Raw genomic sequence first — 25,519 nt, forward strand, 5'->3', positions numbered from 1 at the left:
TCCTGCGAACCTTGTAGGACTAGCATTCCTGAAAGAACGGATATTGCGGAGATATGGCTTAGCCACAGCCTGGGGGATGTTTCCAGAATGAGATTTTCACTCTGCAGCGGAGTGTGCGCTGATATGAAACTTCCTGGCAGATAAAAACTGTGCGCCGGACCGAGACTCGAACTCGGGACCTTTGCCTTTCGCGGGCAAGTGCTCTACCAACTGAGCTACCCAAGCACGACTCACGCCCCTTCCTCACAGCTTTACTTCTGCCAGTACCTCGTCTCCTACCTTCCAAAGTTTGCCGGCCGAAGTGGCCGTGCGGTTACAGGCGCTGCAGTCTGGAACTGCAAGACCGCTACGGTCGCAGGTTCGAATCCTGCCTCGGGCATGGACGTTTCTGATGTCCTTAGGTTAGTTAGGTTTAACTAGTTCTAAGTTCTAGGGGACTAATGACCTCTGCAGTTGAGTCTCATAGTGCTCAGAGCCATTTGAACCATTTTAATCCAAAGTTTACAGAAGCTCTCCTGCAAACCTTGCAGCACTAGCACTCCTGAAAGAAAGGATACTGCGGAGACATGGCTTAGTCACAGCCTGGGTAGCTCAGTTGGTAGAGCACTTGCCCGCGAAAGGCAAAAGTCCCGCGTTCGAGTCTCGGTCCGGCAAACAGTTTTAATCTGCCAGGAAGTTTCATATCGGCGCACACTCCGCTGCAGAGTGAAAATCTCATTCAAGGGTCCAGGATGTTCTCCATAACACATGAAATGTATTCGCTCTTGCGGATGTGCCCAACCATCAGCTGTAGAATGGAACGACGACAATGAAATTGACCAGGACTCGAACTCGCATAGCCCGTTTATGGCGAGCGGCCGTCTTGCTATTGGGTTACACGACCACGACCTCACGTCCAGACCCGAACTTCCGTATGTCGTAAACCTGCACTCGTATACCCATTAGGTATATTTTCGACATTTGACGAGGAGCGTTAGACAAGTAATGGAACACATTTATTTCCGCAAGCAGGTAGGTTTTATTCAGTAATTCCCAATCTTTTCGCTAGAAAATCCTATTTCTCAACACAATCTCCGTTCAATGAGACGGCTTACTGAAAGTACCTGTATTGTCGTGTCCCGAGATAGGTGGGAGAGGGACAAAAGGGGTTACTGGTCTGCGCTCCCGTGCGGTACAGAGGAGAAGGCAGAAGGACAATTCACAGTGAAGGCATATAATTGTTTTCTTCTATCTGAGCAAACACTGGTACACCACGAAGAAATGCAGATGATAAAGGGGTATTCTGTCGACAAATATATTATACTAGAAATGACATGTGACTACATTTTCACGCAATTTGGGTGCAAACATCCTGAGAAAACACAACAAACACCTCTGGCCGTAATAACGGCTTTGATGCGCCTGGGCATTGAGTCAAACAGAGCTTGGATGGCGTGTACAGGTACAGCTGCCCATGCAGCTTCAACACGATACCACAGTTCATTAAGAGTAGTGACTGGCGTATTGTGATGAGCCAGTTTCTCGGCCACCATTGACCAGACGTTTTCAATTGATGAGAGATCTGGAGAATGTGCTGGCCAGAGCGGAAGTCAAACATTTTCTGTATCCAGAAAGGCCCGTACAGAACCTGCAACATGCGGTCGTGCATTATCCTGCTGAAATGTAGGGTTTCGCAGGGATCGAATGAAGGGTGGCGCCACGAGTCGTAACACATCTGAAGTGTAACGTCCACTGTTCAAAGTTCTGTCAATGCGAACAAGATGTGACCGAGACGTGTAACCAATGGCACCCATACCATCGCGCCAGCTGATACGGCAGTATCGCGATGGCGAATACACGCTTCCAATGTGCGTTCACCGCGATGTCGCCAAACACGGATGCGACCTTCGTGATGCTGTAAACACAACCTGGATTCCTCCGAAAAAATGACGTTTTGCCATTCGTGCACCCAGGTCCGTCAATGCGTACACCATCGCAGGCGCTCCTGTCTGTGATGCAGCGTCAAGGGTAACCGGAGCCACGGTCTCCGAGCTGATAGTCCATGCTGCTGCAAACGTCGTCGAACTGTTCGTGCAGATGGTTGTTGTTTTGCAAACGTCCCCAACTGTTGACTCAGGGATCGAGACGTGGCTACACGATCCGTTACAGCCGTGCGGATAAGATGCCTGTCATCTCGACTGCTAGTGATACGAGGCCGTTGGGATCCAGCACGGCGTTCCGTATTGCCCTCCTGAACCCACCGATTCCATATTCTGCTGACAGTCATTGGATCTCGAACAACGCGAGCAGCAGTGTCGCGATACGATAAATCGCAATCGCGATAGGCTACAATCCGACCTTTATCAAAGTCCGAAACGTGATGGTACGCATTTCTCCTCCTTAAACGAGGCATCACAACAACGTTTCACTACGCAACGCCGGTCAACTGCTGTTTGTGTATGAGAAATCTGTTGGAAACTTTCCTCAGGTCAGCACGTTGTAGGTGTCGCCACCAGCGCCAACCTTGTGTGAGTGCTCTGAAGCCGGCCAGGGTGGCCGAGCGGTTCTAGGCGCTACAGTCTGGAACCGCGCGTCCGCTACGGTCGCAGGTTCGAATCCTCTCTCGGACATGGATGTGTGTGAAGTCCTTAGGTTAGTTAGGTTTAAGTAGTTCTAAGTTCTAGGGGACTGATGACCGCAGACGTTGAGTCCCATAATGCTCAGAGCCATTTGACCCATTTGAACCAATGCTCTGAAATGCTACCATTTGCATATCACAGCATCTTCTTCCTGTCGGTTAAATTTCGCGTCTGTAGCACGTCATCTTCGTGGTGTAGCCAATTTTAATGGCCAGTAGTGTACATTCGACGCCACATTGGGCGACATGCGCGCCGGATGGGGATGGAATGATGATGAAGACAAAACAACACCCAGTCCCTGAGCGGAGAATATCCCCGACCCAGCCGGGAATCGAACCCGGGCCCGTAGGACGGCAATCCGTCACGGTGACCACTCAGCTATTGAGACGGACAGTGATAATGAGGATAATAGTTTGTTAGGCGCTCAACATCGAGGTATCAGAGCCCGTACAAGTCCGTCATGTTTCGAGTTCCAATCTCGCCACTATGATGATGATATGATGAGAACAGCACAGACACAAAGTTCCTTTTGCAACCGAAATTGGGCGATGAAATAAGTGTATTACATTATTTACTGAAAGCCCTCGTAAAGGCACTGCAACATCGCATTCTCCATAATGTTTTGAAGATGAAAAATGTGCGTGCGAAGTATGTGCCCCACACCTTGACTCCTGAACAGCAACAAAGACTCCTTGATGCTTGCCGACGCGACTTGACTGAAATGTACAAACACGAAGAATTCGATTCCGAAAAAAAAAAAAAAGAAGAAGAACGTTACGGGTCACGATACTCTGTCTTATCAACACGAATCTTCACATAATCTACATCTGCATGATTACTCCGCAATTAACACTCAAGTGCCTGGCATAGGGTTCATCGAACCATTTTCATACTACTTCTCTATCATACCACTCTCGAATGGTGCGTGGGAAAAGCGAACACCTAAATCTTTCTGTTCGACCTCTGATTTCTCTTATTTTATTATGATGATCATTTCTCCCTACGTAGGTGGTTGTCAACAAAATATTTTGGCATTCGGAAGAGAAAGTTGGCGGCTGAAATTTCGTAAATAGATCTCGTCGCAAAGAAAACCGCCTGTGTTTCAGTGACTGCCACCCCAACTCGCGTATCATATCAGTGACACTCTCACTCATATTGCGCGATAACACGAAACGAGCTGCCTTTCTTTGCACTTTTTCGATGTCCTCCGTCAATCCTGCCTGCTAAGGATCCCACACAGCGCAGCAATATTCCAGCTGAGGACCGACAAGCGTAATGTAGGCTGTCTCTTTCGAGGGTTTGTCGCATCATCTAAGTGTTTTGCCAAAAAAGCGCGGTCTTTGTTTCGCCTTCCCCACAATATTATCTATGTAGTCTTTCCAGTTTAAGTTGCTCGTAATTGTAATTGCTAGGTATTTAGTCTAATTGACAGCCCTTAGATTTGTGCGTTTTTTCGCATTGCCAAAATTTATCGGATTTCTTTTAGTACCCATGCGGATGACCTCGCACTTTTGTTTGTTTAACAAAACGCAGAATGGCTCTCTGACGATTCGCCAAGACCAGACCTGAATCCGCTGGATTTCTGCACCTGTGGGCGTTTAGACAACTCATCGACTGTTCGGAAGCCGAGCGGTCCAGGGCGCTGCAGTCATGGACTGTGCGGCTGGTCCCGGCGGAGGTTCGAGTCCTCCCTCGGGCATGGGTGTGTGTGTTTGTCCTTAGGATAATTTAGGTTAAGTAGTGTGTAAGCTTAGGGGCTGATGACCTTAGCAGTTAAGTCCCATAAAATTTCACACACATTTGAACACTTTTTTTTTTTTTTTTTTTTTACTGTTCGGACACGTACCTACTTAACTGTTAACTAAGGAGTCATTTCGCAGCGCCACCGCATCAAAATTTACTGAAACAGACACTCAGCAATAAGGTAGAGTACAGAACAAAACCGAAAGAAACAGCAGAGGATATCTCTTTTCTTTATATACATATTAACAAGTATCATTTGAACTGTGACCAAGGGAAATACCGTTGGATTTCTCTCGTCAAACCTTTACACTAAGTTCATTCCACACATCGAATGCAATTTATTAAGAGGGAGACATCAATACAATTTACTAAAGGATTAGTCCTTTTTGAAAATTTCAAAAATTCATTTTTTCTTTTTTGGCTTAAAATGTTCTCCGGGATGTTCTCTTTACTGCAAGTTCGTACTAATTCCACCAGAAACTCCCATATCTAGTAACAAGGCAATTTGTGAAAGTGTCTTCGAAAACCACTCACAGCGGGAACAAAATGGTCGATATGTAACGACGGTCCAACAGGCGTCATGGAAATTATGAACGTTCTCGGACGTGAGACCGGACCAGGCTTTTACAACTTCTGCGCAAAAGCGAACGGAAAGCGTATCGAGCTAGCAGAACACAGAGACGGAAGCCGCCAAAGATGCCCGCAAGACTGCCATATGGCCCAACGACCGCTGACTAGAATTAATTTAACTTACCTACAAAAAATGTAACACTACTCTTACACGAGATTTTCTCGAAATCGTTGTTTTCAAATCGGTGGGAAACGTCAAGTTGACAACTACGCTTTTGATCGGAATTTGGTCCCGGGATTCTAAATTGCATTCTCTGCCAGCGTACGGACTAGTTTATACCCACGTAAGTCTATTTTTGGTGCACGCTTTTGTGGGCGAAAAAAATGACGTTAGTTTCAACACGTTATCATTTGATAAAGAACTTAATATTTTTCAGTTATCCTACATATGCTGATAGAAAACGTATTGAAACTGACTTAAACGAAATGCATTTTGTTACAGGCCCAACAGCCGGCCGGGGTGGTATAGCGGTTCTAGGCGCTCAGTCCGGAACCGCGCGACTGCTACGGTCGCAGGTTCGAATCCTGCCTCGGGCATGGATGTGTGTGATGTCCTTAGGTTAGTTAGGTTTAAGTAGTTCTAAGTTCTAGGGGACTGATGACCACAGATGTTAAGTCCCATAGTGCTCAGAGCCATTTGAACACGCCCAACAGGGAATTCCCGGCGATGATTAATGTGCCGGCCGCTAGAGGACCTTCCCCTGGTAAAATGCAAATGTGTGACTAGGGCCTTCCGTCGGGTAGACCAGTGCAGAGCCTACAGCAGCGGACACACAAATGATTAAATCTTAAAGACAAAGGGGTAACAAATAAATCCATACATCAAATTTAACCTCACTTTTGATTTTACTTGAGAAAAAAAAAACAATTTTTTTTACTTTTTTTTTACTTCTTCAAAGAGGGCCCCCCCCTCCCAAAGATCCTATGAAACACGTGTACAAAACCCATAGTACTTTTTAACAGGATGTGTCTCTTTTAGTGATGTTCTTAGGGGCGAAGCTAACTCCAGACAACAACCAGATGTCCTGCTCCTCTATAATTGATGCCTGTGATATAGTGATTGCATGCAGTAAGCACAGTGGAAAAGCAGTGACGTAAAACACTCTAGGACGTTAGACAGCTAAGTCTCCAGATATAAAAAGCTAGCATGCTCCTAACTGTTACGCTCCTAAGCAATAAACGCTTTACTTGATGAAGCCGCACATCATACTGCATAACAACAAGTAAAGCAATTTTCAGAAGATGATCATGCAAGCACGAGTATAAACAGGTTTTACTTGAGCGCACGTAAGGAAATTTTACACCTACAACTATATTCAGCGAATTACTAGAAGGGCGTCTGAGAGTGTACTTCTTACTGTACTGAATATTGAGGTTTGTTCCTATTCCATTAAAGACTGAGCATTTCGCAATAAATATCCAAGGTCAGCTGTTTATGTGATAAAATGTAGCACCTGCTCGGAGTTTCGCATACGCCAAAAGGGGAAAACTTTTGATGGTTGTCGTAGAGAATATTGTAATGTAGTTAGTAATAAAACGGCTATTACTTCTCGTTTAAAAAAAATGGTGACATAGTGTAGTACGCACAGAGCAAAGTCGTGATATCTGTCATTATGTTCCTCAAGGACTCCATTTGGATACACTTTAAAACCTTGAAACCTATGTTACTAAATCGAAGTCCCCGGCACGTTCTGTTTGTATGTGAATGCTAATCTCAGAAACTACGGCAGCAATTTTGGTAGGATTTTCATCAATAGATAGGGAATGTCACGAGAAAGATTTATGTACTGTAGGTACATGGTTGGTTGGTTTGCTGATTTGAGGTAAGGGACCAAACAGCAAGGTCATCGGTCTCATCGGAATAGGGAAGGATGGAGAAGGAAGTCGACCGTGGACTTTCAAAGGAACTACCCCGGAATTTACCCGAAGAGATTTAGGGAAATCACGAAAAACCTGTATCAGGATGGCCGGACGCGGGATTGAACCGTCGTCCTCCCGAATGCGAGTCCAGTGTGCTAACCGCTCCGCCACTTCGCTCAGTTACATGTATGATGATGAGGTCCCATACTCCTTGAGCGAGCGTAGGGGACAATGCGGGAGACACGCACCGCCGTACTAGGCAAGGTCCAAGCGGAGGTGGTTTGCCATTGCCTTCCTCCGACCGTAATGGGGGATGAATGATGATGATGATGAGGGCGACACAACAACACCCAGTCATATCGAGGCAGGAAAAATCCCTGACCCATCCGGGAATCGAACCCGGGACCTCGTGCTCGGGAAGCAAGAACGCTACCGCGAGACCACGAGCTGTGGACGGTTACATATAAGGGACAGTCAAATGAGAGGCGGATGGTAAAAAAGTAATCGCCGAAACTGATGATACATCTATCCAAAACTCATATTGAGCAGCTGTAATGTGATATAAAAACTCGAAGAGAAGCTCTAACCACCGAAATGCATCTGTTTTCTACATGCCTTGTAATTTCTGGGCAGTTGTGTTCTGAAACCTTGGAGCTACGAATGCACAATCGTGTACGTCGCACCCCTCGCCTCGCTGGAGTAAGAAACGGTGGGAAAGTATTTTTCTCTTACTGTTACTTCTCACTGCGACATTAATTAAAATAACTATACATTACTGTCTTTCACTAAAAAAAATAGCACTACACGGTTGACATAAACATCTATAGTAGTGTGTAGAGTAGCTGAACTAACATGGAAAGTGGAGAAGTGAGCGATCGCATGAACCGCAGTTGGACCGTGTACATCGGTGTTAACTGGCAGGGAGGTTCATTGTGATTTGGTCAGTTTACGACTTAGGTTAGGTAAGCCATGGGAATAACAAATCCAACAACGCCATCCCTTGCACAGTACTGTGGTGTTCACACCATCCGATGGGTCAATGTTCACTTCGCTGGAGTACAGTGCGACAATTTTGTGGTATTTTAATGTTACTTCAACATATAGCAGAACACATCTACAGTAGTGTACACTACATCCGAATTTACGAAATAAAGTAAGCAGTGAGTATGCGTGAGGACTGTAGCTGGGTAATATACCTGGGCATCTGGGTTCAAGATCCAGGTGACCTACTGGATGTCAAAAATGGGTGTCCTATATGGAGAAGAAATAAAAACTTTGAGGTTCGCCGATGACATTGTAATTCTGTCAGAGTCAGCAAAGGACTTGGAAGAGCAGTTGAACGGAATGGACAGTGTCTTGAAAGAAGGATATAAGATGAACATCAACAAAAGCAAAACGAGGATAATGGAATGTAGTCGAATTAAGTCGGGTGATACTGAGGGAATTAGATTAGGAAATGAGACACTTAAAGCAGTAAAGGAGTTTTGCTATTTGGGGAGGAAAATAACTGATGATGGTCGAAGTAGAGAGGGTATAAAATGTAGACTGGCAATGGCAAGGAAAACGTTTCTGAAGAAGACAAATTTGTTAACATCGAGTATAGATTTAAGTGTCAGGAAGTCGTTTCTGAAAGTATTTGTATGGAGTGTAGCCATGTATGGAAGTGAAACATGGACGGTAAATAGTTTGGACAAGAAGAGAATAGAAGCTTTCGAAATGTGGTGCTACAGAAGAATGCTGAAGATTAGATGGGTAGATCACATAACTAATGAGGAAGTATTGAATAGGATTGGGGAGAAGAGAAGTTTGTGGCACAACTTGACCAGAAGAAGGGATCGGTTGGTAGGACATGTTCTGAGGCATCAAGGGATCACCAATTTAGTATTGGAGGGCAGCGTGGAGGGTAAAAATCGTAGGGGGAGACCAAGAGATGAATACACTAAGCAGATTCAGAAGGATGTAGGTTGCAGTAGGCACTGGGAGATGAAGAAGCTTGCACAGGATAGAGTAGCATGGAGAGCTGCATCAAACCAGTCTCAGGAATGAAGACCACAACAACAACATATATGGGTGTCAACAGCCAGGTGAAATACCTGAGTGTCGTCAGTAAGCACTGCCAGATATGAGGTGGCCCGCGGCCTACCTGGATATAGAAACCCAGGTGCCACAACTGGGCGTGAACAGCTGGGTAGCATATCTGGGTATCAATCGGCAGGTAGCATATCTTTATGTCAATAGCCAGGTGGGCTAGTTTGGTGTTAACAGCCACGTGGCATAACATTGTCAGGAGCAGGTAGCATATGTCAGCATCGACGACGAGGTGCTGTGTGTCAATAGCGAGGTAGCATACTTTGGTATCAATGACCAGATAGCATTCCTGGATGTTAACAGCCAGGTAACAGCTGGGGTAGCCTACATGTGTAGCTTAGCCAGATAGCACATTTGTGTATCAACAGCCAGGTAGCATACCTGAGTATCAACATTCAGATTGCACACCTGGATCCAGAATGAGATTTTCACTCTGCAGCGAAGTGTGTACTGATATGAAACTTCCTGGCAGATTAAAACTGTGCGCCCGACCGAGACTCGAACTTGGGATCTTTGCCTTTCGCGGGCAAGAGCAGGAGTGCTAGATCTGCAAAATTCACAGGAGAGCTTCTGTGAAGTTTGGAAGGTAGGAGACGAGGTATTGGCGGAATTTGAGCTGTGAGGAAGGAGAGTGAGTCATGCTTGGGTAGGTCGGTAGAGGACTTGCCCGTGAAAGGCAAAGGTCCCGAGATCGAGTCTCGGTCTGGCACAAAGTTTTAGTCTGCCAGGAAGGTCCAGTTTTAATATGTCAGGAAGTTTCAGAATATCTGGATTTTAACAGCCAGGTAGTACAGCTGACTGTCAACAGCTAGGTAGCATACCTGGGGACCTAGCAGGTAGTCAACAGCCAGGTAGCCTACCTAGGTAGAATACAAGGGTATGAACAGTCAGGTTGTCTACTTGAGTGTGAACAGCTGGATTGCCTACCTGGGTGTCACCAGCCAGGTAGCATACCTGACTGTCAACAGTGGTGTAGCAGACCTGGGTATCGACAGCTGGGTATGGCCTACCCAGGTGTTAACATCCAGGTAGCACACCAGAATATCACTGTTTGGGTAGGATATCTAGGTGTGAAAATCCAGGTGGCATAGCTGGGTGTTAATAGCCAGATACCATACTTCAGTGTTGGCAGCTGGATATCAAGAGCTGTTGGCCTACCTCGGTGTTAACAGCAACCTGGCTGTGAACAGCAAGGTAGCCTACCTGGCTGTGAACAGCAAGGTAGCCTCCCTGGGTGTCAACAGCCAGGTAGCCTACCTGGGGACAACAGCCAAGTGGCCTACTTGGGTGACAACAGCCAGGTGGCCTACCTGGGTGACAACAGCCAGGTGGCCTACCTGGGTGACAACAGCCAGGTGGCCTACATGGGTGACAAAAGCCAGGTGGCCTACCTGGGCGACAAAAGCCAGGTGGCCTACGTGGCTGTGAACAGCAAGGTAGCCTACCTGGGTGACAACAGTGAGGTGGCCTACCTGGGTGACAACAGCCAGGTGGCCTACCTGGGTGACAACAGCCAGGTGGCCTACCTGGGTGACAACAGCGAGGTGGCCTACCTGGGTGACAACAGCCAGGTGGCCTACCTGGGTGACAAAAGCCAGGTGGCCTACCTGGGCGACAAAAGCCAGGTGGCCTACGTGGCTGTGAACAGCAAGGTAGCCTACCTGGGTGACAACAGCGAGGTGGCCTACCTGGGTGACAACAGCGAGGTGGCCTACCTGGGTGACAACAGCGAGGTGGCCTACCGGGTGACAACAGCCAGGTGGCCTACCTGGGTGACAACAGCCAGGTGGCCTACCTGGGTGACAACAGCCAGGTGGCCTACCTGGGTGACAACAGCGAGGTGGCCTACCTGGGTGACAACAGCGAGGTGGCCTACCTGGGTGACAACAGCGAGGTGGCCTACCTGGGTGTGAACAGCAAGGTAGCCCAGATGGGTGTCAACAGCAAGGTAGCCCATATGGATGTCAGCAGCAAGGTAGCCTACCTGGGTGTCAGCAGCAAGGTAGCCTACCTGGGTGTCAGCAGCAAGGTAGCCTACCTGGGTGTCAGCAGCAAGGTAGCCTACCTGGGTGTCAGCAGCAAGGTAGCCTACCTGGGTGTCAGCAGCAAGGTAGCATACCTGGGTGCCAACAGCAAGGTAGCCCACCTGGCTGTGAACAGCAAGGTAGCCTCCCTGGGTGTCAACAGCAAGGTAGCCTACCTGGCTGTGAACAGCAAGGTAGCCTACCTGGCTGTGAACAGCAAGGTAGCCTACCTGGCTGTGAACAGCAAGGTAGCCTCCCTGGGTGTCAACAGCCAGGTAGCCTCCCTGGGTGTCAACAGCCAGGTAGCCTACCTGGGGACAACAGCCAAGTGGCCTACTTGGGTGACAACAGCCAGGTGGCCTACCTGGGTGACAAAAGCCAGGTGGCCTACCTGGGTGACAAAAGCCAGGTGGCCTACCTGGGCGACAAAAGCCAGGTGGCCTACGTGGCTGTGAACAGCAAGGTAGCCTACCTGGGTGACAACAGCCAGGTGGCCTACCTGGGTGACAACAGCCAGGTGGCCTACCTGGGTGACAACAGCCAGGTGGCCTACCTGGGTGACAACAGCCAGGTGGCCTACCTGGGTGACAACAGCCAGGTGGCCTACCTGGGTGACAACAGCGAGGTGGCCTACCTGGGTGACAACAGCGAGGTGGCCTACCTGGGTGACAACAGCGAGGTGGCCTACCTGGGTGTGAACAGCAAGGTAGCCCAGATGGGTGTCAACAGCAAGGTAGCCCATATGGATGTCAGCAGCAAGGTAGCCTACCTGGGTGTCAGCAGCAAGGTAGCCTACCTGGGTGTCAGCAGCAAGGTAGCCTACCTGGGTGTCAACAGCAAGGTAGCCCATATGGGTGTCAGCAGCAAGGTAGCCTACCTGGGTGTCAGCAGCAAGGTAGCCTACCTGGGTGTCAACAGCAAGGTAGCCCACCTGGCTGTGAACAGCAAGGTAGCCTACCTGGCTGTGAACAGCAAGGTAGCCTCCCTGGGTGTCAACAGCCAGGTAGCCTACCTGGGGATAACAGCCAAGTGGCCTACTTGGGTGACAACAGCCAGGTGGCCTACCTGGGTGACAACAGCCAGGTGGCCTACCTGGGTGACAAAAGCCAGGTGGCCTACCTGGGTGACAAAAGCCAGGTGGCCTACCTGGGCGACAAAAGCCAGGTGGCCTACGTGGCTGTGAACAGCAAGGTAGCCTACCTGGGTGACAACAGCCAGGTGGCCTACCTGAGGACAACAGCCAAGTGGCCTACTTGGGTGACAACAGCCAGGTGGCCTACCTGGGTGACAACAGCCAGGTGGCCTACCTGGGTGACAACAGCCAGGTGGCCTACCTGGGCGACAACAGCCAGGTGGCCTACGTGGCTGTGAACAGCAAGGTAGCCTACCTGGGTGACAACAGCGAGGTGGCCTACCTGGGGACAACAGCCAAGTGGCCTGCTTGGGTGACAACAGCCAGGTGGCCTACCTGGGTGACAACAGCCAGGTGGCCTACCTGGGTGACAACAGCCAGGTGGCCTACCTGGGTGACAACAGCCAGGTGGCCTACCTGGGTGACAACAGCGAGGTGGCCTACCTGGGTGTGAACAGCAAGGTAGCCCAGATGGGTGTCAACAGCAAGGTAGCCCATATGGGTGTCAACAGCAAGGTAGTCCATATGGGTGTCAACAGCATATGGGTGTCAACAGCCTCCGCCTACCTGGCTGTCAACAGCAAGGCAGCCTACCTGGGTGTCAACAGCAAGATAGGATAGCTGGGTATCAAGAGCAAGGTAGGATAGCTGGGTATCAACAGCAAGGTAGGATACCTGGGTGTCAACAGCAAGGCAGCCTACCTGGGTTTCAATAGCAAGGTAGGATAGCTGGGTGTCAACAGCAAGGTAGCGTACCTGGGTGTGACAAGCCAGGTAGCATACCTGGCTATCAACAGCTGGGTGTGGCCTACCCAACAGTGTACCAGGGTGTCAGTTGTTGGGTAGCATACCTAGGTGTGAAAATCCAGGTGGCATAGCTGGGTGTTAATAGCCAGACAGCATACTTCAGTGTTGACAGGTGGGTATCAAGAGCTGGTGGCCTACGTAGGTGTCAACAGCAAGGTAGCCTGCCTGGGTGTCAACAGCAAGATAGCCTACCTGGGTGTCAACAGCAAGGTAGCCTACCTGTGTCAAAAGGAAGGTAGCCTCCTAGGTGCCAACAGCAAGGTAGTGTACCTGGGTGTCAATAGCAAAGTAGCCTACCTGGGTGTCAACAGCAAGGTAGCCTACCTGGGTGCCAACAGCAAGGCAGCCTATCTGGGTGTCAACAGAAAGGTAGCCTACCTGGGTGTGAACAGCACAGCAGCATACCTTGGTGACAACAGCCAGGTAGCATACCTGAGTGTCAGCTGCTGGGTACCATAACTGGGAGTCAACTGCCGAGTAGCATACCTCGGTGCGAATTAGCAAGTTGGGATGTACAGCAACTGGGTCAGATTACAACTCATCGCTGCGGATTAGGTGATCGCTGACTCAGTTTGTCGTGTAGTGCGGCCTCGGTGAAGAAAAGCAGTGCCTACGATAGTGGCGACAGTGTGCAGAGAGGACAGAAGACACGCGCACATCTACTGGAGAGGGCTGAGGCGGTGGCAGACAACAAGCAGAGGCCCGGCTACTCACTCCCACTCGAGCAGCAGCTCGTAGACGCTCTTGCGGGCGGCTGCGGCCGCGGGCGCCCCGGCGGCCGGCGCTGGCCCCTGGCGCATGTCGTCGGCGTCGCGGCGGCCGGCCAGCGCGCAGGCGCCGGCATGGACGCCGCCGCGGCCTCACTGCGGCGCGCCTCCGCCTCCGCCTCCGCCTCCGCCGCCTCTACTCTGCAGCGAGAGCGGGCGCGGCCGCGGCGCGGGCCTGCGGGCGCAACATACCGCCTGTCCAGCGACACTGCCGCTGCCGCTGACGCTCGACAACACGCCTCACTCCTGTACTCTCTGGGGGGGCAGCCAAACCAGAACCGAGCACCCGCCGCAACTACACCGTGCAACGCCTCCACTCGAAAGTACACTACTGGCCACTAAAATTGCTACACCACGACGTGCTAGAAACGCGAAATTTAACCGATAGGATAAAGATGCTGTGATATGCAAATGATTAGCTTTTCACAGCATTCACACAAGGGTGGCGCCGGTGGCGACACCTACAACGTGCTGACACGAGGAAAGTTTCCAAACGATTTCTCATACAGAAACAACAGTTGACCGGCGTTGCCTGGTGAAGCGTTGTTGTAATGCCTCGTGTAAGGAGGAGAAATGCGTACCATCACGTTTCCGGATTGTACCCTACGGCGATTGAGATTGATCGTATCGCGACATTGCTGCTCGAGATCCAATGACTGTTAGCAGAAGCCGGCCGGGGTTGCCAAGCGGTTAAAGGCACTACAGTCTGGAACCGCGCGACCGCTGCGGTCGCAGATTCGAATCCTGCCTCGGGCATGGATGTTTGTGATGTCCTTAGGTAAGTTAGGTTTAAGTAGTTCTAAGTTCTAGGGGACTGATGACCTCAGCTGTTAAGTCCCATAGTGCTCAGAGCCATTTGAAACATTTGTTAGCAGAATATGGAATCGGTGGGTTCAGGATGGTAATACGGAACGCCATGCTGGATCCCAACAGCCTCTTATCACTAGCAGTCGAGATGACAGGCATCTTATCCGCATGGGTGTAACGGATCGTGCAGCCACGTGTCGATCCTTGAGGACGTTTGCAAGACAACAACCATCTGCACGAACAGTTCGACGACGTTTGCAGCAGCACGGACTATCAGCTCAGAGACCACGGCTGCGGTTACCCTTGACGCTGCATCACAGACAGGAGTGCCTGCGATGGTGTACTCAACGACGAACCTGGGTGCACGAATGGCAAAACCTCATTTTTTCCGATGAATCCAGGTTCTGTTTACAGCATCATGATGGTCGCATCCGTGTTTGGCGACATCGCGGTGAACGCACATTGGAAGCGTGTATTCGTCATCGCCATACTGGCGTATCACCCGTCGTGACGGTATGGGGTGCCATTGGTTACACGTCTCGGTCACCTCTTATTCGCACTGACGGCACTTTGAACAGTGGACGTTACATTACAGATGTGTTACGACCCGCGGCTCTACCCTTCATTCGGTCCTTGCGAAACTCTACATTTCAGCAGGATAATGCACGACCGCATGTTGCAGGTCCTGTACGGGCCTTTCTGGACACAGAAAATGTTCGACTGCTGCCCTGGCCAGCACATTCTTCAGATTTCTCACCAACTGAAAACGTCTGGTCAATGGTGGCCGAACAACTGGCTCGTCACAATACGCCAGTCACTACTCTTGATGAACTGTGGTATCGTGTTGAAACTGCATGGCCTGCTGTACCTGTACACGCCATCCAAGCTCTGATGACTCAATGCCCAGGCGTATCAAGGCCGTTATAACGGCAAGAGGTGGTTGTTCTGGGTACTGATTTCTCATGATCTATGCACCCAAACTGCGTGAAAATGAAATCATATGTCCTATTGTAATATATTTGTTCAATTAATATGGGTTTAGCATCTGCATTTCTTCTTGATGTAGCAATTTTAATGGCCAGTAGTGTAATCACCTCACGCCGTGAGTCATTTATCCCACTGGGAGGCGGTACGATTAATTCTTTTCGTAGAACTCGGTAGGCTGCTGACTGGTCGACAGGGGCACTTCCTGGTCCAGCTCAAACCTACGTCCCCGCCTGTCTTTCTTCGGGTCACCAAATACAGGGTGAATCAGGACCAAAGGTACGTGTTTTGACGGGTGATATCATTACTGATCCCGAACAAAAAACTTGATGTGGGCGTATGGATAGGCCTGCAGGCTTCATGATGTCAATTCCCTCCACCACTATTTCAGACCTTATTGGTCCATGCCACGTCGTGTTGCGGCACTTCCGCGAGCTCACTGTGGCCTACACGATATTAGGCAGGTGTACCAGTTTCCTCTCTTCTGTGTAAATAAGCGATTTGGTGGACAGGTTGGGCAGCAATCTCCAGTTGTTTCCTGCGGCAATCTCTGATGATGCTGTGGTGTACAGTAAGGCGTCGAAGTTGAATGACTGTAGGAAGATACGACTCAGACAAAATTTCCAGTTGCTGACATGAGTAGCAGCTAGGACTGAATGTGGTAACATGTAAACTAACGCGGATGGGTTGGAAGATCAGACCTATAATGTTCGGATACAGTATCAAGAATGTCCTGCTTGACACAGTCAATTCGTTTAAATCTTTGGGTGGAATGTTGGGATATGAAATGGAACGACCATGCAGAACTGTGGTAGGAAAGTGAATAGTCGACATCGGTTTATTGGCAGAATTTTAGGAGAGAGTGGTTCATCTGTAAAGGAGACCGCGTGTGGGGCGCAGGTGCGACCAATTCTTGAATACTGCTCGAGTGTTTGGGATCTGCACCAGCTCAGATTGAAAGGAAACGTGGAAGCAATTCAGAGGTGGGCTGCTAGATTTGTTACCGGTAGGTTCGAACAACACGTATGTGTTGCGGAGACGCTTCTGGAAGTCAAATGGGAATCCCTTAAGGGGAGGCGACCTTCTTTTCGAGAAACACTGATGAGAAAAGTTAGACCGCCGTCATTCGAAGCTGATTGCCGAACGACTCTTCTGTCGCCGACACACATTGCGCGTAAGGACCACGAAGATAAGATACGAGAAATTAGGGCCCATACGAAGGCATATACAGTGAGGGTTTTGGAGCATATAGTGTATTCAAACATTATGAATCACCTCGAAGGGAACGATCTATTGATACGTAATCAGCATGGTTTCAGAAAACATCGTTCTTGTGCAACGCAGCTAGCTCTTTATTCGCACGAAGTAATGGCCACTATCGACAGGGGATCTCAAGTTGATTCCGTATTTCTAGATTTCCGGAAAGCCTTTGACACCGTTCCTCACAAGCGACTTCTAATCAAGCTGCTGGCCTATGGGGTATCGTCTCAGTTGTGCGACTGGATTCGTGATTTCCTGTCAGGAAGGTCGCAGTTCGTAGTAATAGACGGCAAATCATCGAGTACAACTGAAGTGATATCAGGTGTTCCCCACGGAAGCGTCCTGGGACCTCTGCTGTTCCTGATCTATATAAATGACCTGGGTGACAATCTGAGCAGTTCTCTTAGGTTGTTCGCAGATGATGCTGCAATTTACCGTCTAGTAAGGTCATCCGAAGACCAGTATCAGTTGCAAACGATTTAGAAAAGATTGCTGTACGGTGTGGCAGGTGGCAGTTGACGTTAAATAACGAAAAGTGTGAGGTGAACCACATGAGTTCCAAAAGAAATCCGTTGGAATTCGATTACTCGATAAATAGTACAATTCTCAAGGCTGTCAATTCGACTAAGTAGCTGGGTGTTAAAATTACGAACAACTTCAGTTGGAAAGACCACATAGATAATATTGTGGGGAAGACGAGTCAAAGGTTGCGTTTCATTGGCAGGACACTTAGAAGATGCAACAAGTCCACTAAAGAGACAGCTTACACTACACTCGTTCGTCCTCTGTTAGAATACTGCTGTGCGGTGTGGGATCCTTACCAGGTGGGACTGACGGAGGACATCGAAAGGATGCAAAAAAGGGCAGCTCGTTTTGTATTATCACGTAATAGGGGAGAGAGTGTGGCAGATATGATACGCGAGTTGGGATGGAAGTCATTAAAGCAGAGACGTTTTTCGTCGCGGCGAGATCTATTTACGAAATTTCAGTCACCAACTTTCTCTTCCGAATTGGAAAATATTTTGTTGAGCCCAGCCTACATAGGTAGGAATTATCATCAAAATAAAATAAGAGGAATCAGAGCTGGAACAGAAAGCTTTAGGTGTTCGTTTTTCCCGCGCGCTGTTCGGGAGTGGAATGGTAGAGAGATAGTATGATTGTGGTTCGATAAACTCTTTGCCAAGCACTTAAATGGGAATTGCAGAGTAATCATGTAGATGTAGAGTCCAAAAACTATTCGTCGTCTAGCCACATACCTTTTAGAAAACAAAGTCTGTGTAACATGAAATGAAATGTACACAAAATCTAAAGAGCCAGTCATGTAAGAAGTACCTCGGTACTACGTGAAGAAAGATATGCGTGTACGTCTGTTACAGCTGGAGTAGGAGGTACAATAGTTGGTGCAGTTGTGGATCCATCAGCAGCTGACCGCACTGTGCGAAACAGGAATTGATTGTCTCCTCTCCCAGTGGGGTAAAAGTCTCAACGCGTGTGGTGATTACTTTTGAATGGAATCATTCCATGGTCCTGTTGCGGCAGCTGTTCAGTTTTCATTTGACTGCCCCTTACATTACCGTCTCTCTCAACATGTAACCCCCCTCCCCCCAGGTGTCTGCTCAACGCCGGGCATACTGTAGTTGTACACTTCTCACAACTGAATAGGCTGTAGCAAACGGCTATCAGACATCATTGGAATGGCGGAAAGTTCCACGGGACTGGAAGAAGGCCCAGGTCACAGCAATCTATAAAAAGGGTAGAAAATCGGATGCACATAATTACCGGCCAATTTCACTGACGATTTGTTGTAGAATCATGGAACATATTTTGTGTTCAGACACAATGACCTTTCTAGACTCTGAGAAGCTCATCTGCAGAAACCAGCACGGTTTTAGGAAACAGCGGTCATGCGAGACACAGCTGCCCTCTTTGTGCATGATACACAACAGGCTCTAGATACCGGCTCCCAGGTTGATGCCATATTTTTTTTTTTTTTTAAAAAAAAAAAAATATTCTTTATTAACAACAATATTAATTATACATGTTTAGCCCACCTCCTAACATGATTAGTGGGCCATAATTATTACATAATTTATATACAATTTTGCAGCTGATGTTACAATTTGTGTTAGTGAGCTACTTTTTAAGTTCTTGAAGTAATGTTAAATTCCTACAGTAACAACAATAATACTTTAGTTTACCTATGATTTCTATTTATGAAGTACTACTTTAAGTTCCTAAACTAGTGTTAGTTTCCTACGGTAGCAATGAGCAGTTTAATTTACCTATTTCTAATCTAAAATGACTACTAACTGCAGCGTCACAGGTGTGCCAGTGAGTATAAACCTACTTGGAATGGCCAGGCTCCCCGAGCTAACCCCGAGGAGCGTGCCCCTGGCACTGGGCCGGCCAAGGTTAGTAATCGCTGCAGCTTCCTATGTTAGTATTCTAATCTAATCCTACTCTACTAACTTAACCTACGTCTTATTTGGTGCTTTTGTCATAATCGGTTCGGTTGATCCCATCCCCCTAATCCCGCACGTGGCGGTTTCCAACTAACAGAAGTCGGCCATTCCACGCACAGGCGGTATGGGATTGAGATCAAGTCTTAATCGGTTGGTTGGTCAAAATTTGGTATTTTGTATTTACCCTAGATCCCTTAGGTACTCTGTTAAAACCTTCCGTGATACCTCTTCTGCCAGAGCATTCAAGGTATGAAAAGTGTCTTCCTGCCGTAGAAGGTCGTATGTCTCGTTATGTGGAAGTCTGTCTCTGTAAGTTTCTGCCACGTCATTGAAGAGAGGGCACTCGAAAACCACATGTTCGGGAGTTCCTTCCGCCGCGCCACAGTCACACTCGGGGGTTGCCCTTTTCCCAAACCGACATAAGTATGTCGGATAGGGTCCATGACCAGTGAGAAAGTGGATGAGTCCTCGTGTGGGTTCAAAATACTTCATGGTACCGCGTTCTTTAACATCAGGTAAGAACTCGAAAGTTCTTCTCCCCGTTTCATCTTCCTCCCAGTTCCTCTGCCACAGTTCCTCCCCTCTGTTTCTTATCTCCCTTTTATCCTCTACTCTCACACCCATAATATCTATTATTTTTTCCCCATTTCCTTTTTTCGCCCAATACCATGCCGCTTGTTCTCTGATTTTGATGTCTAGTGGGCAGAGCCCCATTATAACTAACAGAGCTCCCCCCGGTGACGTCCTATAGGCCCCCACTGATCTTAGTATCATGTTTCTCTGGACTCTTCTCACTGTCATGGCGGGCACGACCCGCGTGAGCCTGTGCGCCCAGACTCCCGAGCCGTAACCCACTACTGATGTGAGGATGCTGTTGTGATAAAGTTTAATGAGATGAGGGGGGAGATGAAAACGTTTATGTCCAATGGAAATGAGATTGTTTAATATTTGTAAAGCTTTCTGCGTTACGGCTTCTATGTGCCTTCCGAAGTTCCATCTCTCGTCAATTATGACTCCCAGATATCGCGCCTCACGTCGCCGAAGAACTGGTGAGCCATCAATTCTCACTGTAGGATTTCTAATGAGCTGACCTTTTAGTAATAGATAGGTAGACTTAGTAGGAGAAATTTTCATTTTCGTTTTAAGGCACCATTGGTGCAGTCTTTCAATGGCCCTTTCGATTCTTGGCTCTATGTCCTCTCGGCTACGACCGCCGACCAACAGGAGGAGGTCATCTGCGTAGGCTATCACCTCTAGCACTTCTTCACTTTGTTGCAGTTCGTCTAACAAGGGTTCCATATGGATGTCCCAAAACAGGGGCCCCAGTACAGAGCCTTGGGGACATCCCTTACTGATTGTTTTTCCAATTCTCCCGCTAGGGGATGATAGCCAAACCTCCCTATCCTTACAATAGCTCCTCAGACACCCATATAGCGGCCCTGGACACTCATTCTCCCGTAGGCAGGAGAAGAGCGAAGGCCACCACAGGTTGTCAAAGGCGCCACTGATATCCACCATGATGCCAACGACATACTTATGCAGGGTCGAGCCGCAGACCTCAGCCGCCAGAGCGATGGCATCAGATGCCGACCGTCCCGGCCTGAAGCCAAACTGCCTGCTGCTCATCCCCCATAGCATCCGGTGAGCCGTCAATCTGTCAGCCAGCAGTTTCTCCAAGAGCTTTCCAAATAGGTCCAATAAACAGATTGGCCTATATGATTTGACGTCAGTTGGGTCTTTCTCTGGTCCTTTCTTAATTATAATCACATTCGCAGTTTTCCACTTCTTGGGAAACCTTCTTTGTTGGAGACACTCGTTGAAAAGGCGAGTTAGCGGCGCGACCAACTGGGGTGCCAGAAATTGCACCACCTCAGCCACAATGCCGTCTGGTCCTGGAGCTTTCCCTCTCTTCAGGGATTTTATTTGTGCAGCCACCTCCTCTTCCGAAAATGGGTAGACTGCCGTGTTGTTGTTGTATTCTGTTAAATATGCGTCCCGCAGTTGCTTTTGGTTTTCAGTTTCCTCGTCCGCATTGTCGTCAGGCAGCAGGGACTGGAGAAGGACCTCAGCAGTTTCCCGCCAAGACTCCGTCATCCCATCCCCTCGCCTGACAGTTGATAACTCCAGAGGAGAGCGGATTTTTTCCCGTACCATTTTATAAGGGAGACCCCACGGATCTACAGCCAACTGGTTCAGCACATAGCTTTCCCAGCTACGTAGTCTCACTTCACGTAATGCCTTCTGAAAACCTTGCTTAGCCTCCCTGTATTGCAACTGCCATCTTTGTCTTTCCAGCCAGACGACACTGCGCTGGTAGTTTCTCCTTAGCCTTCTAACAGATTGACGTAACTCCTCTAATTCAGGCGACCATGGTGCAGGCGAGGCCGCCACGGCCTTCCTCCTGGTTGGTACGGCGGCCCTCACCGCTCTCTGTACTGCACCCACCAGTTCCTCAGCTCCTTTGTCTATGTCGAAGTCTTCGTGTACGTCACCTTCTGGTAATGCAGGAATGTCGCACTCCCTCGCTAAAAGTTCCCAATCCGCTCTATTGTAATTATACTGCACCTCCCATCCCATGGTCCAGCGGCACTCTCTTTCACTCAAGGTGAAGGTTATTAGGTTGTGGTCGCTCGTGGTGGCATTGCTTATAACTCTCCAGTTCTTTATTAAATTGGCTGCGTTATGTGATGTTAAGGTAACGTCTATGTTCGTGCCTTGTCCTCCTCCTGCTGTGTAGGTAGGAGGATTGCCCGGCTTGTTTGCCACCACAAGCTGTGAAGCCATTAGAAAGTCCTCCACTTTGTCTCCATTCACATCTCTGGTGCCGCTGTACCATAGGGGGGATTTAGCATTGATGTCAGCTGTTATTATTATTTTTCGTCCTCGCAACGCCGTGGTGACTCTTGCCAGATGTTCCAAGTGTCGTTCTATTTCATCTCCATATTGGAAATACATGTTTATGAGTATAATTACTCCCATTGGTGACTGGAGCTCCACGACGTTGCAGTGACGTGTTGCGAATTGTGAGAGGGTAGTTACCCTTAGGAGTTTATTTGTTATTATTATTGCTGCTCTAGGATCCTCATCTCTGCTGACAATCTGCCATGTTGTAGCAGCAAAGGCTATTTTCCCAGCTTGGGAGTACGGCTCCTGCAGGCAGAGCACATCTAGTCTCCTCTCCTCCACCTCTTTACGGAGCTCCTGCATAACAAGTCGACTGTTATGCGTATTCAGTTGTCCAATTGTTATTTCTGTCGTCATGGGAAGTATGTGTGCATATGGTCGTCTGGCCAGGTCTTACTCCAGTCGAAAGCAATTCGTCCATTTGCCAGTACGGCCTGTTCGTAGATGTCCTGAAGGTCAAACTTTTCACATCGTCTCTCAAAGACTTTTTTCAGTAAGTCTCGCAGGGCTCCGAAATCGGTTGGGAGATTCACTGACTTGAGCTGTATTCTATCTACAGCCTCCATTACCGAGAAGGTTACCTTTCTTCCCTCTTCGTGTCCTACACGGACCACATGCCGTAAGGCAGTGGCCAGGGTAATCGGCTCTTCCAGTCTGGCCAGTTGCATCGTGTACTCGATGTTGGGATAAACCCTTACCGGGTCCACGGGTGGCAATCTGACCACTGGGGGGTTATGCACTGTGGGCTTCGAGCTTGTGCTTGTGACAGCACTGTCTTGTATGGGTTTTACTCCAGGTTTTATCGGAGATATTTCTGTTGTAGGATGCTCTTGCCGCTTTGGGTGGAATGTCGGCTTTGTTTCCCTTCGTCGAGGGGCGGGATCCATGTTTAGCACTGGAGGATCTGTCTGTATGTTTTTGTCTATCATATAAGGCTCCGTTTGTATGGCCTTATCTATTATTTCCGTTTTAGTGGCGCTTGAAAGCGCCATTAGGAAATTCTTGAATCTAGTTGCCCTCATGGCGTCCCGCCTCCTCTTACTTGGGGATTTATGTTTTAGCATCCTATTTCTTGGGCTGTGATCAGCCATAGTCGATTTTTGAGATAAGTCGTTGCTCCAACATTCTGTATGTTGGGCAACTGCGTCCCGAGGCTCCGCATGACTTCTTCCCTCGGTTTTTGCAGGGGATGCAAACCGCTGCTGCTTTACAGTCTTTGCGGTTATGTCCATTTGTACCACACTTCGTGCACGCCGACTCCCTGGTACACATCCTTAGGATGTGGTCCAGGTCACCACAGTTGTGGCAGCGAGGTACCACGATGTAGTCTCTTACGTTGATTGAGTGAAAACCTACATATACTCTGCTCATTGCTGTAATTCTTTTCCACATCTGTGCCGAGACCTCAGCTACGTGATGTACCACATCACGCCCCCGAGGCCCCGTCTTAAATCTCAACTTAAAGCTCTTTCGGAATTCTTCCTCGTCTATGTCATCAAAATTCTGCTCTCTAATTGTATTTGTCAATTCGTCATCTGTCATGATGGTTGGTACGTCGTAAAGAATTACAAGTGGATTCCTTTTCTTAGGAGGTTCGCACTTGACTAGTGAGTTTAGTTTTTGATTATTTAATATTTTTTTGATGCCATATTTCTCGACTTTCGAAAGGCGTTCGACTCAGTACCGCACTGTCGCTTGCTACAAAAAGTGCGCGCTTACGGTCTATCCGATGACATATGCGGTTGGATAGAAAGTTTTCTAACAGACAGGGAGCAATATGTCGTCCTGAACGGAGTAACTTCAACAGAAACAAGCTTAACTTCAGGTGTGCCCCAGGGCAGCGTAATAGGTCCTCTGCTTTTTACGATTTACATAAACGATCTGGTTGATGGTATTGACAGGGGCATTACACTGTTTGCCGATGATGCTGTAGTCTACAGGAAAGTAGTATCACACGAAAGCTGTGAACAAATCAATGAGGATTTGTAGGAAATAAATGCGTTGTGTAATGACCGGCAGTTATCTCTCAATACTACTAAGTGTAACCTACTGCGTATAACAAGGCGAAAATCCCCATTAATGTACGAGTACAAAATAAATGCCCATTCTTTGGAAGCGGTAACATCCGTCAAGTATGTGGGTGTGACTATTCGAAATGATCTCAAATGGAATGATCAGATGACGGGTAAGGCGAACTCTAGATTGCGGTTTATTGGTAGAATGCTGAAGCGATGTAGTCCTTCAACAAAGGAAATTGCTTACAATACGTTAGTTCGTCCAGTCTTAGAGTACTGTTCGTCTGTATGGGACCCTTACCAGTTGGGTCTGATTCAAAAGATTGAGAAGGTCCAAAGAAGAGCGGCAAGATTTGTGACTGGTACATTTAGCTATCGGGAGAGCGTTACAAATCTCATAGAAAGTCTGAAGTGGGACACACTTGCAGATAGATGGAGCGCTAAGCGGAAGGGGCTGCTCACTAAATTCCGAAATCCAATCTTCGCCGAGGATGTAGAGCATATATTATTACCATCAACTTTCAAACTGCGCAATGATCACCATTCAAAGATAAGGGAAATAAGAGCTCGTACTGAGGCGTTCAGACAGTCGTTTTTCCCTTGAGCGATCCGCGAGTGGAACAGAGGGGGGGGGGGGATATGACTTTGGCGCGAATTGTGCTCTCCGCCACACACCGCTTGGTGGCAAGCGGATTATAGATGTAGATGTAGAATGTAAGTGAGATGCAAGTCTTCTAGACAGTAGAACACAATCTACATCATTCCTGCTTACGAGGAGACTCAGAAAGGTGGATACGAAGTCCATATTACTAGGGAGATAAAATAGTCACCTGCTCCCAGTTGCATGTTCCCCATTCGACGGCTTCTAGGGGCAGTATTTCATGTATTTATTGGCTAAATATAAAAATTTAAAATGCTCCGTGATCTACTCATTGGCAGGTATAATATTAAGTTAAAGGTTCAACGTAATAAGTACTTAATTAGAACCTGTGTATATCTCTTCAGGCAGCGTAACACAGGCGCGAAACTTAGCCAGACTATATTCATCGAATATTTGAGAACCAGAGCAAATGGCGACTTCCAACAACCTTTACACATAATTTCAAAAGTTTTTCTCTCTGACAACTCCCACAAAAAAAAAAAAAAAAAAACCAACGAAGGAAAGTTTATCGCTTACTGCATTTCGCCGTTACAGCAGTATAATTTTACTATCAGCTGTAACGTTCTAATTTATTACTTCTTGCCAACACATTTCTCAGACAGTATCCCCATACACCATTAAATACACATACAAAATAATCATTGTACAATATATAATCTGTCACCTTCTTTTCAAATACACTCCTGGAAATTGAAATAAGAACACCGTGAATTCATTGTCCCAGGAAGGGGAAACTTTATTGACACATTCCTGGGGT

At 48.1% G+C, this 25,519-nt stretch overlaps 1 protein-coding gene and 1 non-coding gene across 2 annotated transcripts in view; both read right to left on the reverse strand.

The window, feature by feature from the left end:
• The window catches only part of LOC126109440 (uncharacterized), an 841,290-nt gene that overhangs the window by 630,122 nt on the left and 185,649 nt on the right, over positions 1 to 25,519 (reverse strand). The window lies entirely within an intron of this gene.
• Trnas-cga (transfer RNA serine (anticodon CGA)) lies at positions 151 to 225 on the reverse strand. Its single transcript has one exon. It is a non-coding gene; the product is annotated as a tRNA-Ser (tRNA).

Source organism: Schistocerca cancellata, chromosome 12, assembly GCF_023864275.1.
Source record: "Schistocerca cancellata isolate TAMUIC-IGC-003103 chromosome 12, iqSchCanc2.1, whole genome shotgun sequence".
NCBI lineage: Eukaryota > Metazoa > Arthropoda > Insecta > Orthoptera > Acrididae > Schistocerca > Schistocerca cancellata.